Below are 20,784 nucleotides of genomic sequence, written 5' to 3'. Positions count from 1 at the left end.
TAGTTAATGTTTGGTAATGTGTTATTCTCTGATGTTTGGATTATGTGGATTCAGGCTTGTCTCTCTTTTGCTACTTTTTCTCTTATGGTTAATGGCAGCACACTTCCTGGTTCAAGAGTAGTAGAGGGGTTTGTCAGGGTGATCCTATCTCTCCTCTACTCTTCCTTCTTGTCTCTCAAAATCTCACAACAATTCTTTAACAAAGCCCTCTCCCTTGACTTTGTCCATGGTTTTAATAGACATCTTCCCAGGAATTTTAATCACTTGATGTTAGTGGATGACCTGATTCTTGTTACCATAACTTCTATGAGATTTGCTAGAAACTGTGAAATGTGCCTTAACCTTTATCAAAATCTTACTGGTCAAAAACCAAATTTGTCGAAGTCTGCCATATATGTTCTCTCTTGGTGTAATCGAAAGTTGGCTAATGCTATCTCTAGAATTCTTGGTATAAATCTAGGTTCATTTCCCTTTATTTATCTTGGCATACCTATTTCTCCAAGAAGGTTGATGGTTAACCAACTCCAGTTCATTCCTAATAAAGTGCGAAACATAATTCAGGCTTGGAATCACTCTACAATCTCTACAGTCGGCAGAACTGTTATCCTGAACAGTATAGTTTTCTCTATACCTAATTACATTCTGTCAGTGATTAATTTGCCTTCTTCCATCCTGGATTGTATTTCAAAGCTTGCCCAAAATTTCCTCTGGGGTAGGACTAGCAACAGGAATGGTTTTCACTCTATAGGTTGGACAGTTACTACTCTTAGCAAATCTAAGGGGGCCTTGGCATCTGAAATCTTAGGGTTGTTAATCACTCTCTTATGGCTAAGAATATATTTTCTATCCTAAATTCTGATGACAAAATTTAGGTTGACATTTTCAAATTCAAATATAAAGATTGGCATTATTGGAATCTAGTTTCTATTCCCAAATCTTCCTGGTTTTATAAATCTATCTGCAATTCTGCTAATGCCTTGAAACACAATCTTAAACTTCTATCTTGTAATCCCACAATGGTTGATTTATGGAAAGATACTTGTATTTTTTTGATCTTCCTATTGCTCAAAAGCACACTTTTCTTAACATGACTCTTGATTTGGATAAAAATAAATTTTAATGATCTTCTTAACTCAAATGGCTTTTGTTCAAATACTCTGGAGACTATGATTGGTTGCTCTTTGGATTGGAAGGGATTGGTAAAATGAAATTCAATAGGGAAGAACCTAATCTTTGGATCTGGAATCATCATTCTAGTAAGGCTTCACTCTCCTCTGCAGTTTATGAGATTGTCAACAGGGATGTCTATTCTAGTGGTGCATGGAAAGGTTGATTAGCTATTTGGAGACTTCCTGTGATGCCCTGCATCAAGATGCATATTTGGAAGCTGGCTTATGGGAAATTACCAACTGGAAACTACCTTTATAATCTCAACATTGGTATATATAACCCTTGTCCTCTGTGTGGTTTGTTACCTGAAACGGCTGATCATCTTTTTTTGGAAATGCTCAAAAATTTTAGATTGTTGGCATGAATTGTTTGTTAAACTTGGCCTTGATTTAAATCTGATTCCTTCTCTTAGCTCAAGTTCCTTGCTCTTGGACCTTTATGACACTCGAGCTAAAGCTTTAATTTCAACAGTGGTTTGGCTTATTTGGAAGCATCGATGTAATGTAATATTTAGAAATTGCAATCTGAATGCCAGACTGATCGTCCCCCAATCTTGGTCTCTATGTTCTCAATTCAACATTAGAGCTACCAGGGAGTGTTCTAAACTGTGTATTAATTCAAACACTATCTCAATTTATACTGATGCTTCTTGGTGTGCAGCCACAAACTGTACTGGTTTAGACTTCTTAATTATGCTTAATCTAAATTGTGTTCTAATTGTAGGGGCTTAGGGCTTTATTACGGATTCTCCAATCAAAGCTGAACTGGCTGCCATGAACCTTGCTCTTCAGACTTGTCTCTCAAATGGTTTGTCTCTTTCTCGGCTCTTCTATGACTGCCCCGGGATTGCACAATTGGTGAAGCACTACAACGCCTGTATCGCTTGGCACGTCAACATGGAGTTTCAAAACCTGAAGTCTACTCTAAATCTGTGTCCCAATATTTCTATGGAGATCATACCCCGTGAGGAAAATACAATCACTGACGCCCTTGTAAATTTTGGAAGAATGAATCCTCATTTATCTCTCTTCTTTCGCGGAATGGATCGCCTAAATTGGCTCGAAGACCTCTTTGTTGTGCATAATCTGAACTTTTAAATTTATTTTGCTTTGTTCTTTTATATTCTTAGCTTCTTGCTTTTTTTTGTCAAAAAAATGTGTTATTAGTTAATAATTGTATTGTTGAGTGTTTTAAATATGGGTACATGATCCATAAAATGCACAACATTTAAAAGATAATAAGGTCAAATATATAGGTCAAACAAACTCTGGGCAAATAAGCTGCTTTAGGCCTTGTTTGGGTTAGTTTAAAAAAAAAAAAAATGCTTTTTTGTTAAGTTGTAGAAGCACTTTTTTTTAAAGTGCTTTTAAGAGTAAGTTAAGTGCTTTTCAATATTTTATATTTGGATAAGTTAACGCAAAAAGACTTTTATATGTGTGAAGTTGTTTGGATGTGGATTTTTAAAAGGCCTTTTAGAGGTGGCAAATTACTAAAGTGGCCATTCATTGAGTTTTTATTGAGTTACTATTATACATTGCTATTCATAATGATAATGAAAACATTGTTTGTAATAATAATAATAATAATAATAATAATAATAATAATAATAATAATAATAATAATAATAATAGTATTAGGGCTAAAGAGTGGGGAAATTTTAAAAAAGTACAAGGTTAAGTTAGTAATTTTACAACCCACAAAATAGCTTTTTAGAAGTTTTTTTTTCTCAAAAGCACTTGTTGAGCAGCTTATGAAAAAAAACTATATTTTAGCTTTTTTCATAGCTTCAGCTTTTGCCCAAAAGCTAATGCAAACATGTTTTTAAAATTCAGAAATGTTCAACTTATAAAAAAACATTTCTGAGCTTAAAAAAAGGCAACCCAAACATGCCCTTAAATTAGTGAGTGATACTGAATTTCAATTATGATTTTTTATTAGTATTTTTGTGTATGGGATGAACTAAATAGTCTCATATCAAATAAGAGAGGGAGGAAAATCATATGCTTATATGTATGACTTAAATCAAAATGTGTGATGTGTTTTTCATAATGTAAAATCTTGAAGCTCAATATTTAACACCTAAAAATGGACAATTCCTCACATAAACTAGGCCAGGTTGTTGCAAATTGTATCAAAATTTGTTCTCCTCTGGTAAACCAAAAACTAAAACTAGTAAGCCTGTGATACTCCATCTTTGATTATGATTGAGATTAGCATTATAGACAGGGTCATGAATTAAATAGTCTTACATCAAACATAGGATACAAATATCTTGTGCTTAGATGTATATCTCAAGCACTTTCCATAGGGTAAAAACAGTGATGCTTTGATGCTAAATTAGAGCCCATTCTCAGTGGCTGGTCCAATGTTAATAAGCTTAATGTGTCACGCCCTGAGCCCAAGGCGTGGACAAATGGCCGCATACCAACAAGACCGTAACTATGTAGGCACGCAAGGCCTCAATACCTGTCTCTTAAAGGAGAAAAAAAAACATCTAACTGAAGTACTATATTTCAAAAGTAAAGGAAGGCTACAATGTTTGAAAAACAACAACAAATAAAAATGTCTGACATAACAGCTAAACAACGATAAAAGCCAAGTCCACAAGAAAAGAAAATTATTAACTTTCTAAACAACAACTAGGCGGTAGCTTGCTCAACGACCTTGCTAAAACTGTCCACCACCCAACTCTACTCATGATATGAAAGAGAGAGAATAACTTAATGAGCTTGACAGCCAAGTAAGCACCCACTAAAAAAAATATCAGGATCACATAAAGTTTAAAGATTTCAAAAACATACAAAAGTGTGACATTATACAATAAATATTTGAATAATACCTAGAAATCAGAAAATTTCAAACAGATATAATTTTTTCAGCTGAATGAATATATAAGTCCTGCAAATGACTAATGCTAAAACGAAACATTAGAATTTATTTGTTTAAACTCAGTGACCCAAGTAAAATTTTAGAGCTCATTTATTTACCCTAGTGACCCGAGATAGAATGTCAGAGGCTGTTATTCTTCACCAACGAACGGTGCAAAACTATAGTTTCTATGATAAAAGTAAGTGTCAACACGGTTAGTGTTTAACTCCCAGTGACAGGGTTATTGCAAAGTTAATTGGGGGCTACAAGTTGTTATATCAAGATACATCGTGTACAAACATTTGTCAAAACAGAATAGAGACGTTCATTGATCCTGTTTTTGAATAAAACATAATTCCAATTATTTCCCAAACTAAATATTCATATATGAATTGAAAATAATATATAACTAAGTAATTCAAATATATACGAAAATAAATAAATAAAAGTGTTAAAACTAATAATGAAATGATTAGATAATAACTTATAATCATTTAAAAACATAAATCAATATTTTTCTCAAGCAATTTTAGAAACTACAAAAATCCAAGATTTTTCATCGTGTGTATATATATATATATAACAAGATTTATATGTGGGATACTTGTCTAACGCCCACAACTATGAATTCACACCAATCAAGTTTCTTGGAGAATCCTAAATTTGGGAAGACACCCCATTAGAATTTCAAACAAAACAGGTTCTAAAATCCAAAAGTATGTAAAAATCATTTCAAGACACTAGTGAAGCTACAAGAGTCAAGTGGCTAATAACAATTCCATTACGACCCTTAATAATGAAAACGGCATAACTTTGTGAATTCTAATCCAAATTAGGAATTTAAACCTTCTAAGAAAACTAAACATCTACAGATACCACATATCCAAATTTCACAAAAAAATTAGAGATCTCTAGAATTTAAGCGATCAAATTAATTATACATACTTCTGCAGCCCATTAAATTCAACCATGCCCTTTCTAATAATGATAACTCCCAGCATATATCTTCAAATTAGATCAAACTTTAGGAGCATATAATTAACTTAAATTGTAACAACTTCCTTGTTAAGCATGTGTTCTAATTCCAAACTCTAAGATCATCAATTTCTCTAACCAATCTTCATGCTTACTGTATAAATAGTACTGAGCATACTTGTAGTAATCTGGCTCTAACTCAAAACTTAGAAAGACAAAAAATTTTGAAATTTTACAGATCCAAATCTAAGGCAGAGTTCTACAACTTTCATATATAAATATATGTCTAATTCAGAATTACAAACCATTAACCAAATAAAAAATTGTTAAAGACATGCATATAAATCCTACTTAAGGCACTTGAATTCAAAGGCTATATCTTACAGGATACAAATACAAAAATTCTGAAACTTTGCAGGTAGTTAGTCAATGGCAAATTCTACAAGTTTCCTTTTCTACTCTCCTAGAAATTCAGCCTCTAAGACCCATAAAATTGAAGAGGGGTTTCTGCTATTATCAAAAATTAAAATTTTAAACCTATCAAAATAATCTCAAACTCCACAAACAAGAAGCTAACCTAACCCATCCATTACTAACATCCAAAATTAACAGATCAAGATCTAGAAAACAATAATAACAATTCTATAATTTGGCCAAAGATCTGATGAAGAGGATGCTTACCTCACAATAAAGTGAAACAACCTTTGACGATGAGACCCTTCTCCCATCCTCGACACCGACACCACACACAAAAAGGGAGAGAAAGAGATGAGGCTAGGTCTCTCTCCTTTTTCCCTAAATGGAGATCTAAAATGGAAGGAGATGAAGAGATGACTAGGGTTTCAAAAACTAAAAAATAGAATATAAAAAGGTTTTAACATAACCTCCTAGCATAAACATTTAAAATTAAAATGAAAAAATTAATTTCTTTATGGGGCCCACATAATGCCAAGAAAAAAGTTTTGTCTCATTATCATCATCAACCTCACAAAGAGAAAGTTTAAGATTTGGCCTACTTCCAATTGTCTATCATATCAATAGTTGATCCGCAAAGCTTCACAAGGAAAAAGATCAAGAACTACATCAAAGTTCAGAATTGTAGTAAGCAGCAAATTGGCACACATCTTATAACTCTGTTCTTATTTGAATAAGACGCACTAGTATAAATTATTTCACTATACATATAAAAATGTTAAAAGTTTATTTAATGAAAAATTTTAAGTAGACATATCTTAGATTTTCCACTAAGAAAATTGATGTTGTACTAGGAACATAATTTTCTATTTGTAAAGCATTTTGAAGCGAATATAAAAGTTCTCTTTAACTAAGCTCAATGTTCAAGATTTTTCAATAGGATCAAAGTCATGCACTTCATAGGTGAAGATGCTTAGAAACTTTTCTCTAATTTATTATTTACCAAAGTGAACAATTTTCTGCTTTAGTTTCATGTCCAACTTTAACTGGTTGCATATTGTAGCAGTCCTTTGCTAGAGAGAAAACAGGACTCGTGAAAGATTGGAAGTGAAGTGAAGGTTGTGCGCAAAAGTTGGTTGGTTGTTGGAATTACAGGGCAACATGGAGGTGGTAGAAATGGATAGAAGCAAAGAGCGGAATGAGAAGGAGAGAAGAATTGGATGAACATAAAAGAAATGGGAAAATGATTCTCTATATCCCTTCGGTTACAATGTTCTGTATATATAATGATTTGTAACAATCTTTGAAACTTTGCAACTTTGTAACAAACTAATCATGTGCCAATGCTATCCACCCATTCATTATACTACTTTCTAGCAAACCATGCCCCCTACTTACACAATGATTTCCTAATAGACACACATGACTACGGCAAACAAAGTCACAAAGTCAAAAATAGTTTGGTAGCAATTATGTATAGATGGGAAAAAGGTCTCTCTTGATTGAATTGGAATGAGTAGATAATCTTTTTCTTACATGTTACCAGAGCCATAAATTCCTTCTAATTTTCATTTCTTTTTTGAAGATCAACCATTTACTATTTGCTCTTGTCATTTCTATTCTTCTTGGTCATTCTTTATTTTTTGATCATCTTGCTAGTCATATTTACCACCTTGGTTTCTCTGTTAGAGGATGCTAATTCTCTTTATTTCATCCATCATTTTGACAATAATAGCTATGTTATAGTATCACCAAAGCTTAATTCTACAAACTATGCATCTTGGAGGAGATAATTCTTATTAGAAGTTTTAATTCATAATAAGCAAGGGTTTCTTGATGGGACTTTGAAAAAGCCACTTGGTGATAATCCAGATACCTTGCCGTGGAGTAGATATAACAATTTCATAGTCACATGGCTGTTAAAATCAATGTCTCCAATAATAGCTTCCACTGTGTTTTATGCGACAAAAGCTTTTCAAATATGGAACAAGTTAGCTCAGAGATTTTCTCAACCAGATGATGTTAGGATCTGTCACTTGCAACATCAGCTTTGTACAATTACTCAAGGTACAAGCTTTGTTGATGCATACTTTACTGAATTGAATTATTTTTGGAAGGAATTAAAGAGTATCAAGTCATTGCCACACTATCAATGTGTTGGTTGTAATAAAGATTGTTTTTAGTTGAATGTCGATAGAGAAGAGAAGGATTATGTGTTCAAATTTTTAAATGGCCTTAATGAATATTATCAAGGTATAAGAACACACATGATATTGATGAAACCCTTTCCTACTTTAGATCAGGTTTATAATATAGTGTTGAGAGAAGAGACACAGAAAAGGCTGCAAACCTTGACTCCAATGACACCAAATGTATTTGCAATGGTAGTAAAGAAGAGTAAATTAGATCAGACTTGTTCACATTGTGGGAAAGTAGGCCATAAAAACAAGAATTGCTTTCGAATCATTAGTTGTCCTCATGCTTTCAAGTTTACAAAATCAAACGCAAAGGGATTTGGTAGTCAACAATGGATTACTGTGAATTTCATTGGTAAATCAATAAATTCTAAAGATGAAGTTCTTATGGAGGATAGCTAATTCTTCTGGTCTAATGCTTTCAAGGGATCAAGTTCAAAAATTGTGTATTTAATCAATAATCAAGATTTACAGCATCAGCCTAAACCTAGCCCCTCACATATTGCTCCAAAATTTTCCAATTACTGCATCTACAGATATAGCAGGTATGCCTTGCTCTATCTCTCCACAAGCTTATCACATAATGTGTCAAATGTGGTGCATAAACGTCATTCTCCAAATGATTCATGGATTGTTGATGCGAGCACCAGCAAGTCCACGAGGTCGTCAGGTAATACCCTGTGAGTGACACAGGGGTCATATTCCACGGGGCCAAGGAGCTCCCCTTACTTCCTCTTTACTTGTTGTTTAGACTAAAAATTAGAGTGCAAGTATCCTAAAATATCAAAAGGGAATAAAAACTACTAAAGTAAGATGCAAATATGCCAAGATGAAAAGAGTGGGAAATCTAGAGGAAAAGATGATCACGAATGCGGATTCCCTTGGGGTTGCTAATGCTGGAAGAGTGCTAAGGTTACAAGCAGTGGTGATTTTGGACTAAGATATTTCTAAAGTAGGTAATCCCAAATCCCGTACGAGTATTGGTCCAGAATTTATTCTGACTAAATCCTCCTATGATTGCAATGGGGACAGGGAATTCTCTAATTAGGGTTAAACATACATCTAGGTTCATCCCTAACGGTTGGATGAGTACAAGATACCCAAATCCCTCGGTGCATTCATACATGGATCCCTTTCAAGCTAAGTGAGTCTAGTATGAGGGCATATCCTACGCATCCAAGCACAATCTAGGAGTCGAACCACAGAGTTCTCATGCAATTCAACACATCAAAGAACACAAATCTTGAATTACAAAATCAAACTACATTGATGCAGGCCGGATTGATGAATTAGCTTGCGCCTACATGGACAGGTGGGACGCGATGACCTAGGCGGGGTCATTTTAGTAATTTTTCTGAATGGCTAATTTTGGTTATCAGAGGGCTCCATTAGATCGAAAATAGGTCAATGAACACAAGTCAATGAGCCACACCATTTTTCGGCCAAATTCCATCGTCTGGGCCTCGAAATCAGCAAATTTGTCTTTTATGGAAAGATTTCCCGCATCCATATCTTAGGCTATAAATCTTTGATTAAGGCACCATTTTTGGTATTTGCTTTATTTAGTTTTGATTTTAAATTCTATGATGTTGATTGAGAATTTTGCATTTTTGGTAAATTTTCAATTTGTTTCCCTTTTTATGTTTTTTAGGGTTTTCTTGTTGGTCTATTTAATTGTAAGCTTTCGGGCTATGAAAGGCAGTTTTTAATAAAATAAAATTGAGTTGTTCTTTGTTTTCATCTAAATTCCTAGGCATTCTTAGACTAAACAGGATTTAGATTTTTATTTTGTTGTAGACTTGGGAATTCTCAGACTAAACCTGACTTCAACCTTATCCCGTTGCGTCAGTTGGTACCAGAGCTTGGTTCGTCCTTGGAGGAGACATGCCACCTAGGCATGAGCAGAACCTTCAAGAAATCTATGAGCGTCATCAAATGAATCAAATGGAGCAGAGATTGGTGCAATTAATAGATTAGTGATTTGAGAGCAAGATGGATGTGATGATCCAAAGGATGGCGGCAATGATGAATAACCAGGTACCAAACATTACCCAAACTAATGTTGGTTCTAGTGAGGAGGCAACCCAATACAGGAGAGATCCTGCAGAGTACGATTAGAGGCAATGGGAGATGGGAATGCGCATTGAGATTCCAAAATTCCATGACGGCCTACAACTAGAGAGTTTCTCGATTGGTTGATGATTGTGGAGGAGATCTTGGAGTTCAAAGGCGTGCCAAAAGATAAGCGCGTGTCTTTAGTGGCTACCAGGCTTCGGAGCAGAGCCACTGCATGGTAGCAACAACTGAAGCTAACTCAAAACCGGTTGGGAAAGCTAAAGATCTGTACCTAGGAGAAGATGAAGAAGCATCTACGTGCAGAGGTTGATGTATCAAAGGCTGCAAAACTTGAGGCAAGGTACCAAGTCTGTGGATGATTACACCACGGAGTTTTACCAACTTGTGGCCCGAAACGAGATTCAGGAGATGGAAGATCAGTTGGTGGCGCGTTACATTGGAGGGTTGAGGATGTAGGTTCAGGATATTGTTAACATGTTTAATCCTGTTTCTAAATCTGCAGCACATCAGAGGGCTCTATAGGTAAAGAAGCAAGGAAGGCGTAATCCTAGTATTTCTGGGATGCATAGCAGTGGTGGTAGCAACAGCAATTCCCCTAGTGGCGTGAGTCATACTGAAGGAAACAGTGGGCAGGCGCCTATCCAGTCTGGGAAGGAAATCAGTAGTATGTTTTGGTGTTTTGGCTGTGGAGAATCTGGGCATAGGCTATCTGAATTCAAGAAGTCCGCCTGCAAGAAGGTCATTCTCATTGAGGTAGCCGAGTTTGAGGAGGAGGATGCAGAAGTGGAGGTAGAAAAGCAACCTGATGATAAGGAGATTATTGGAGGAGACGGCGGTACTGTATTAGTTGTTAGGTGATCTTACCTAACGCCACGGGCTGCTGAGGAAGATTGGTTGCGAATGAACATCTTCCAGTCCACCCGTACCATCTCGGGCAAGGTATGTCGCTTTGTGATTGACGTTAGGAGTTATGAGAATATTGTGTCTGCAACAGTCATTCAAAAATTGGGGATCATGACCGAGGAGTATCCTAGGCCTTACAAGCTTGCATGGCTTAAGAAAGGAGATGAGGTGACCGTGTCTTAGCATGCTTTGATCTCCTTCTTTATTGGATCAAAGTACAAAGACACAATTTGGTGTGATGTGGTCGCTATGGATGTGTGTCATCTACTATTTGGGTAGCCGTGGCAATACGATCGGGGCGTTGTGCATAATGGGATAACCAACACTTCTAGTTTTACCATGGATGGAGTCAAGATAGTGTTACTACCTAGCAGGGACACCACCCAAGCAAGCCTAGCTAGGGATAGTACTAATCTACTAACCTTGGACAGGTTCGTGTGGAGGAGATACTAAAGTCAGATGTGTGATAGGAAAGGGAGTTACAGTAGAGGAAGCAATTCTAGAGATTGCAAAGCCAATTGTGGATGAGTTCAAGGATGTATTCCTTGAAGACCTACCTGATGAGCTGCCACCATTGCATGATATCCAGCATCAGATTGACTTGGAGCCTTGTGTGGCTCTTCCAAATCAACCCTACTATTGAATAAGTCCTACAGAGCATGAAGAGCTGCGGTGACAAGTAGAAGAGCTGCTGGTGAAGGGTGGTTCTTCTAATTCGGGAGAGTTTGAGCCCTTGTGCAATTACAACCCTTTTGACACCAAATAAGGATGGTTCCCGGAAGATGTGTGTGGACAGCCAAGCCATCAACAAGATTACGGTCAGGTATAGATTCCCTATTCCCCGTTTTGATGACTTGCTTGACCAACTGAGTGGGGCGGCCATGTTTACTAAGCTGGACTTGAAGAGAGGGTACCACCAGATTCGAGTGAGGACTGGTGATTAGTGGAAGACGGCATTCAAGACACTTGAAGGGCTCTATGAATGGCTTGTGATGCCCTTCGGATTATCCAACACTGCTAGCACCTTCATACTGGTGATAAACCAGGTTTTGAGGCCATTCATTGGCAAATGTGTTGTTGTATATTTTGATGATATTTTAATTTATAGTGCTAACCCCAAGGACTATCTGGAGCACTTGAGGGAAGTCCTTGAAGTTCTTCACATGGAGAAGTTCTTCGCCACAACCCAGAAGTGCGTATTTATGACATCTAGAGTTTCATTCCCTGGCTATGTGATTTTTGGGGAAGGCCTACAAGTGGATGAATCCAAGGTGGAAATAGTAAAGCATTGGCTGTGACCCACCACCATAATGGAGGTTCTGCAGTTTTCATGGGTTGGCATCATTTTACAGGTGATTCATTCCACATTTTAGCAGCATTATGGCCCTGTTGACGGACTGCATGAAGGGCGGGAGACTTTTGTGGACTGAGGAGGCGAAGAAGGCATTCGTGATGATCAAATTGCGCTTCTCTTCAGCCCCAATCTTGGTGCTACCAGATTTCCATCAACACTTCGAATTACACTCGGATGCCTCCAAGGTAGGGATTAGAGCAGTCTTGAGCCAGAACAGCAGGCCCATCGCTTATTTCAATGAGAAGTTGTCCAGTACCAAGACACGGTATAGCGCATATGATGTGGAGTTCTAACCGTCATGCAGGCTGTCAGGCATTGGCACCGCTACCTTTTCACAAGGAGTTTATATTGTATACCGACCATGAGGTGCTGAAGCATCTACATCAGCAAGATAAGGTGTCAGCATGACATGCTTCATGGGTGGCCTATTTGGAGCATTTTACTTTCGTGGTGAAGTAAAAATCTGGGATGACAAATAAAGTGGCCGATGTACTGAGCAAGAGGAAAGCCCTCTTGACCAGAATGCATGTTGAGGTACCCAGATTTGACTCTTTCACTAACTTACTTGCTTCTGACCCCTATTTTTTTGTTGTTCTGGCTAGCATTAAAAATGGGGAGGAGACTGAATTATTGATCCATGAGGGGTTCTTATTCAAAGGAAATTAGCTGTGCATCCCTGATTGTAGTTTGCGGTCCCTTTTCATTAAAGAACTCCATGGAGAGGGTCTTGTCGGGCGGGACAGAACCCTATAATTTGTTCAAGCCTCCTACTTCTGGCCAACTATTCACAAGGAGGTAGAATGATTTGTGTAGAGGTGTCAGATCTATCAAGTGTCCAAGGGCGTAATCACAAATGTAGGGTTGTAGATGCCACTTCCAATTCCTTCTCAACCTTGGACAGATGTTATCATGGGCTTTGTAATGGGGTTACCCCGAACACAGCAACGCAATGATTCCATCTTCGTATTGGTTGACCGTTTCTCTAAGATGGTTCATGTCATCTCTTGCAAGAAGTCCACAGATGCGGTGAACGTGGCTCAGCTATTCTTTCATGAGTTGTATCGTTTGCATGGTCTTCCTATGCCCATTATTTTTGATAGGGACACTTAATTCTTGAGTCACTTCTAGTGAAGTTTGTGGAAGTTGGTGAACACTAAGTTAAATTCAGTAGTGCCTACCACCCTTAGACAGATGGCCAGACGGAAATCGTCAACAAATCCTTGGGAAACTTGTTGAGATGTTTAGTTAAGGAGCATGTGACAAGTTAGGACCAGAGATTATGCCAGGCAAAATTTGCTCATAATCATGCAGTCAACCGTAGCACGGGTTTTAGTCCCTTTCAGATGGTGTACTCTACTTATCCTAGGGGTCCACTAGACCTACTCCTAGTACCAAGCATGACTAGATTGCATGGGAAGGCGGAAGATTTTATGGGCGGATTGTAGGGAATTACCAAAATAGTTCAGGCTAATTTAGAACAAGCTCCGGGGAAATACAAGGAAGATGCTGATAAAAGGTGTAGGCATGTGGAATTCTAAGTTGGTGATTATGTGTGGGCCATCCTGACCAAAGAAAGGTTCTCTGTGGGAGAGTTCAACAAGCTAACCGCCAAGAAGATTGGGCCGGTGGAAATCATCGAGAAGATCAACCCTAACGCCTACCGACTTAGGGCATTAAGTCATGTTTGTACCACTGACGTGTTTAATGTCAAGCACTTGGTGCCTTACTATGCTGATTCCTCAGATGATGATAATTTAGGATCGAATACTGTTCATCCAGGGGGGAATGATGCGAGCCAGATTGATGAATTAGCTTGCGCCTATATGGACAAATGGGACGCGATGACCTAGGCGGGGTCATTTAGTAATTTTCCTGAATGGCTAATTTTGGTGATCAGAGGGCCCCATTAGATGGAAAACGGGCCAACGAACATAAGTCAAGAGCTTGCTATGCAAGCTCATGAGTCACACCATTTTTCGGCCAAATTCCATCGTCTGGGCCTCAAAATTAGCAAATTTGCTGTTTATGGAAAGATTTCCCGCATCCATATCTTAGGCTATAAATCTCTGATTGAGGTGCTGTTTTAGGTATTTGCTTTGTTTAGTTTTGATTTTTAATTCTATGATTTTTAGGGTTTTCTTAGGCTATCCCCTTTTATGTTTTTTTTAGGGTTTTCTTGTTGGTCTATTTAATTGTAAGCTTTCTGGCTATGAAGGGTAGTTTTTAATAAAATAAAATAAAATTGAGTTGTTCTTTGTTTTCATCTAAATTCCTGGGTATTTTTAGACTAAACAAGATTTATATTTTTATATTGTTGTAGACTTGGAAATTCTCAAGCTAAACAAGTCTTCAACCTTATCCCGTTGCATCATACATACATTTAAAGCAAACTAAGCATTCATACAAGCAAGTTCACTCCAAGGTTTACCGGCATCCATTGGCCTTGGGGTTTAGCCATCTATACAAGAAAATACAAAGTTCATTGTGATGAAAATAACTAAAACAATCATAAGCAAAACTCCCTCAAAGATTAGAAGCTGAATTTCACTTCGGATTGCATGAAAGGCTTCCACACCGGCCGCAGTGGGGGTGGCTTCCCTCGTTGTCTCCAAGCTTCTATAAATAGGATCAAGGGTGCATCTTGGTAGCTTATGCTTCTCTTGTCGATTTCCTCTTCGAAAATGTCTTCAATCACCTTCTTTCAGCTCAGATCTGAATTATGGAGTTGAATGCTTGAAGGATAGGGACGATGATTCCGAAAAAAGCCCTAAAAACTTCTTTTAAAACCATTCTCGGGTTAGCTTCATGGGATGGTTCACAGGCGTGAATGAACTCGTAAGAGCCTTTGGATTTTTGCCAAAATTTTCCGTAAAGTGCTATAGTGAAACACTACAGTAAAATTGCTACATGTATATATTTTATTATATGTATTTTATTTACTTGGCATGTATTTCATTAAGAATTGATGCTTGTTTTCTGCTTAATCATGTGTTATTTGCTTTGTAGGGCACAGAGAAGCCACGGAGAACATGAGGACACGATTAGGGCAAAAAAAAAAAGGAGAAAACCAGGTTTTGTAGTACTATAGCGCATTTACATTAGTATATTACTATAGCTAGAGTACTGTAGTATTGTTACTACAGTAGCTACTGTAGTACATGGAGATTTTTTGAGACAGAGAGTTTGGCCTAAGTCATATGGGATCCATCCGGCCAACATGTAGCCCATATGGACCCTGGTATTGACCCCGGTATAGTGCAAATTCTCAATATTTTGGGTTTCGTATGGTCTCCATAACGCCCCCATCTCGTATGACCCGAGGGCATAAAAGCAACTTTCTAGGGTTGGAAAGAGAGTTTTTTCTTTGCCACCATTTAAAAGAAAAGAAGAATCAAGAAACCGAGAAATATTGGAAGGTGAAGTTGAAGGTTTCTAGGGGCTTCAAGGTATCATCACTTAAGGGGGAGATCCACTACAAAAGAAGGAAGAAGTCTTAGGACCGGGAAGCGGCCTTCGGCTAGGAGAAGCGTCATTCGGCATGATCTCCACCTCCTTCTTCATCATTTCACCTAGGGAGTGTCATCTATGAACTTCATCATTTCACCTAGGGAGTGTCGTCTGTGAACTTCTATTGTATTATCTACACTAGACCCCCAAGGCCACTGGATGTCATCGAACCTTAAGGTTCATCATGTATTTTAGATGATTAATACTTAATTCTATTGCTTGGGTTGATTTGTGATTTTATCTATTGTGTTTCATGCTAAGAAATACTTATGGAGAGATCCGTAATTCTTTTATGAGTTGTACACGTTGATGTGACTTACTCATGTGTATTAGATCTTGAATGGATTAAAAAGGGATTGCTTGTATCAACATGCCGAGAGATTAGATATCGGTAGCCCTCTGATTGTTAAGGGTAAACTTAGGTTATGTTTACTCTTATCTTGGGATATCCTTGTTCTTAATACAATCATAGGAGTGTTGATTTGGAAGAAATTCCGATCAACACTCGTACGGGATTATAGTTCAATCATAGAGAAATTAGGGGTTGATCTAATCTAGAAATCCCTCGGTCCAAATCACCCTTGTATCTTTTGTTCTTCATCCTTATATCATGATGACCTCTCAAGGGGATCCACAGGACCACATCCATAGGCCTTTGCATTTTATTGTTGTTCTTGTAATCTCTTGCTTAAGGGCCTGTTTGGATAGGCTAGAATTATGGCATAATCAATACAATATGCCACAATTTAATATTTTCCAAAAATTATGCCATATTGGCTGTTTGGGTACTTATTTTAGAGTATAAAATTATGGCATAATATATGTATTATGCATAAAAAATATTCCACTTTTAGTGGAATATAATTTTCATTGTAAAAAGTCTCTTTCTCTCTTTTGATCTAGCCACCAGCCACCAGTCCACCGGTGGCCCCGCCACCATCGACCAGTCATCGGTCCACCGGCGGTCTGACCACCAGTTCACCGGTCTCCGGTGACACGCCGGTGATCCACTAGTGGTCCGGTCGGCCTCCGGTGACCTGCCACCAGTCTGGCAGACTCCGGCGGTCTAACCATCACTAGTGACACGCCGGCAATCCACTGGTGGTCTGGCCGGCCTCTGGTGACACGCCTGCGGTCCACTAGTGGTTTGGCAGGCCTCCGACGATCGGCCACCAGTCCACTGGCAGTCTAGTCGCCGACCGGCCAATTTTTGTAATTTTTTTTATTTTGCTAACCAAACACTCATTTTGTAGGAATAAAATATGTTATAATTTCCGTAATAATTACTTGCACTTCCTATATAATAAAATTATGCCATATTTTTTTTATTTTATAGCTAAAAAGGCACTAAATCTTCAATTTGTGTGGCAATCTCTTATTTATTTTCTTGCATCTAGTAGAGTAAATTTTCTCACTTAAGATGTTGGGCTAGATAGTAGGCGGCGAAGGAGTAATAGTAGATCCTTACCTTGAGGAATACTATCCTTGTGTCTTTACATGAGGTATTACTTGGCGATCCTGTACACTTGCGGGGAATTAACATCATATTGTTCAGGACCTTTCATCTTTGACGAGGATTGGCTTGGCTAAAAAGGTCCATGGCCTATATCTTCTACAACAAGGATCATCTAGTTTTTCTTTTCCTAATGTTACTTGTTCAGTTTCTTTAGAGAGGTGGCATTGTCATCTAGGCCATCCTTCATTAGAAAGAATAAAACATATTTCTTGTATTTCAATAGATGAGTCTTCTTCTAGTCCTTGTATGGTTTGTCCAAAAGGCAAGTTAATAAGAGTTCCTTTTCCTTCTAATGTATTTAATACATATGCTATCTTTGAAATAATACATGTAGATGTTTGGGGACTTTATTCTACTACTGATATATATATGGGAATCATTATTTTTTAACTATAGTGGATGATTATTCTAAAAGTAACCCTAGTTTATCTTCTTAAACATAAGTCTCGAGCATCACAACTTGTCTAATAAATTTATCATATGATATTAACTCAATTTCAATAGAAGATTAAGATCATTTGAACTACCCGAGTTTATCTTCTCAAACATAAGTCTCAAGTATCACAAGTTGTCCAAAAGTTTTATCATATGATATTAACTCAATTTTAGCATAAGATTAAGATCACTCGAACTTATAATGCTCTTGAATTTCATATTCCTACTTTTTATGCTCAGAAAGGTGTGATGTGTTAAATTTCTTGTGTTTATACTCCCAGCAGAATGGAGTAGTAGAAAGGAATCATCAACATTTGTTAAATGTAGCTAGAGCCTTGCTTTTCCAAGCACATATGCCTTCAAAATTTTGGGGAGATGGAGTGTTGACTTCTGCATATCTTATTAATAGAGTTCCAACCTATTATCTCCATAATTAGACTCCTTATGAAATTATTTTCATAAAAGTCCTACCTATGAGCATTTGAGAGTCTTTGGGTAATTATGTTTTGCATCTACTATTCCTACACAAACATAGAAATTTGATAGTAGAGCTAAATCTTGTGTCTTCATAGTTTATCCACTAGGCGTCAAAGGCTTTAAAATTAGTATTTAGGTCTTTTCTTTTGTGTTGACTCGAAGCTTTAGTTGAGTTATTTTTGTATTTGCCTCTGTAGGCCTTGCCGAGTGGTTTGGTGTGGTCGAGAGTCATCTTTGGTGTTGCTTTTTGGCTCACACGGGCAAGTGCGCGGCTGAACGAGTACCGGCGTGTCACGGTTAGCAAGCCGTGCTACCTGTTGTGTGTCCACATGGTTGGCCGTATGACACGGGCAGGCGGTAGTGCGGCCCATGCGTGCACCCTCACGACGCAAGAGTTAGGGCATGTTTTGAGTCCTTAGTGAAGAGGCAAGGGCATTTCCATTATTTCCGAACCCTAGACCATTTTTATACATCTTTTCCTAACTTTTCCTCTCATTCTTTTGACACACCACTAGCCCCAAAGTGTTCCCGATAAACACACTCATTTTTCATTTTTGGGCCAGGAAGAACACATTCTTTTCAAGCCTCCTTAAGATAAGTAATTAGGTACGATAAACTAGTGATGTTAAACAAGTGTTTATTGGGAGGCAACCCAATCTTTAGTTGCTTTGTGTTTTCTCTTGTTTTCTTAGTTTATTCTAGTTGTTTTCTTTAACCCTCTTAGATCAATTGGTGGTGCTCTCGATTAATTTCTTGTTCAATTCTTGGTGTTTTTGTGCATTTTCATTGTTTATATGTTATATTTTTTATTAGGATTACAAGCCAAAGAATGTGGAAGTTCAAAAAAATTATGAAAAAAAGAGACCGATGAACTTCCTAGGGTGAGCACAGCCATGCTTTATGACCATGAATTTTGTGGGAAGTTAAGTTTTTGAGTTTTTCAGGAAGCATTGGTCAAGGATGCCCATGCTTCCCAAAAATCATGGTCTACGTGCTCCTTTCATTATCGTGTTTTACTTTTCTAAAGTTTTAATTGAAAATTTGTGTAAAGCACAACTTAAAAGCATGGGTTAAGCATGCAAGCATGCTTGCAGTTCCCAAAAAGTACGCCCATGCTTCCCAAAAAGCATGCCTGTGCTCGGGCCATGCTTACCCTGATTTCCTGCATTTTGTGGATTGATTTTTAATGGCTAATGTGGGTTACCATACCGAGATTAAGGACCACGATAATGATTCTTGAGCATCACCAATTTTTCCTTTCAGTATTGTTTTTCTTTTGTCTTTCATTTTTCTTTTCTTAAGCTTCACTTGTGTGCTCTTTTTGTTTCTCAGGATGTGAACCATATTCAAGCAAGAAATCCACACATTGAGAGCTGCCACATCACTCACCGGGCTTAGGAAAGTTCCTAAAACTTCCCCTTTTTTATGTGTCCTCGATTTATTTCTTCATGCATGCATTTTGTACATTGAGGATAATGTACAATTTAAGTGTTGGGGAGGGTTTTTACTATTGTATTCATTGTGATAAGGCATGATTTAGGACAAGCTATGATTTTGTGGTTTGGAATTTCTAAGTCTAAGGAGGACACTAGTGTGTTAGTGTTTTTTTTATTCAGTTTAATTGTTAGTCTCACTCTTGCTTTGGAAGCCCTATTATTTCTCACCTTACCCTATTATTGCTCTTAGTATTGTGCTTGGAGTTAAAAATAAATAAATAAATAAATAAATAAAACCTAGAAATTCAGATTCTTTTTGAATGCTCTATCGGTGAGTTGTATATTTTTATGTTCAAGAGATTGTAGAAAGAGCTATTGCCTTGACAAAGTGTGAAAGCCGCTCTTAAGTAGTCAGATTTGAGTATCATAAGTGTTTAGTTGATGACCTACTGGGAGAAAGGGTTACCTCTACGGTGTATGAAGCTACTACCCACTTAGTTTAGGCAGAAATAAGATCATCGTTAGCTAGGTCTGTCCAACAGTACATGGGGTACATTTTCAAGGATAATTATACTTACAAGGGAGTACAATGTGAGGGTGAGACTTATCATTATTTTTTATCATATGAACACACATTGACCACTGGCTTCTCTCTGTACTTTTGAAATTCCTATTATACTGACACACCCCTTGCATGTGTGTACCGCAAGTGCATGGGTCGTCGAAGTAATAAAATACCCCAGTGAGTGGGCAGTAGAATCCATAGGGAATAGTTGTTCAAAAACAAGTAGAATTGTTATTTAGCTAGAATGAAAACCAATTTGTGATGTTGATTCAAGATATTAACGCAAAGACAAGTAAAAGAGAAAAGAGAAAGCAAGAGGAATAAAGAGAGGTAATCGATAGTAAAATGGGGTAATGCTTACCCTAGGATAATTGTTTTAAGTGCAAAACTAATATTATGCCTCCTAATTGAAGTTTAATGCGTTGTGGAGATCCAAAGACACACAATCCCAAACCTAGGGTCAACAGTGTCTAGCCCTCTACACTATGACCTTACGGAAAGGGTTACTCTCAACACCTCACACTTTGTGGGACTGCTTGAGATTCTAGGGACTCCAAGTGATAAACCCTATTCCCTAATTTAAATCTAACCCTTTGCTCCAGGTGAAAGATCCCTAATCACGATTAAGCCACAGTACTAAGTATTACTTAACCTTTCACTTTGTTGCTCATGTAACTAAGCTCCAGCGGAGTTCGTTTCTTAGCACTTCACTCTATCATGACCACAAAGAACTCTTGGAACATGGAGGTAGGATAAATCACATCAGAAGGGAAAGGGGATGTTCTGCTACCTCTCGACTCACCCTCTCAACCCCTCTTCAATCTCACTAAGTCTAACCATAGTGAAGTTGTCACCCCTTCAAAGGGTTACCTAGATGGATTCTCAACCCTAGT

Source organism: Dioscorea cayenensis, chromosome 9 (genome assembly GCF_009730915.1).
Source record: "Dioscorea cayenensis subsp. rotundata cultivar TDr96_F1 chromosome 9, TDr96_F1_v2_PseudoChromosome.rev07_lg8_w22 25.fasta, whole genome shotgun sequence".
Taxonomy (NCBI): domain Eukaryota; kingdom Viridiplantae; phylum Streptophyta; class Magnoliopsida; order Dioscoreales; family Dioscoreaceae; genus Dioscorea; species Dioscorea cayenensis.
Note: the sequence above shows the minus strand (reverse complement) of the source record.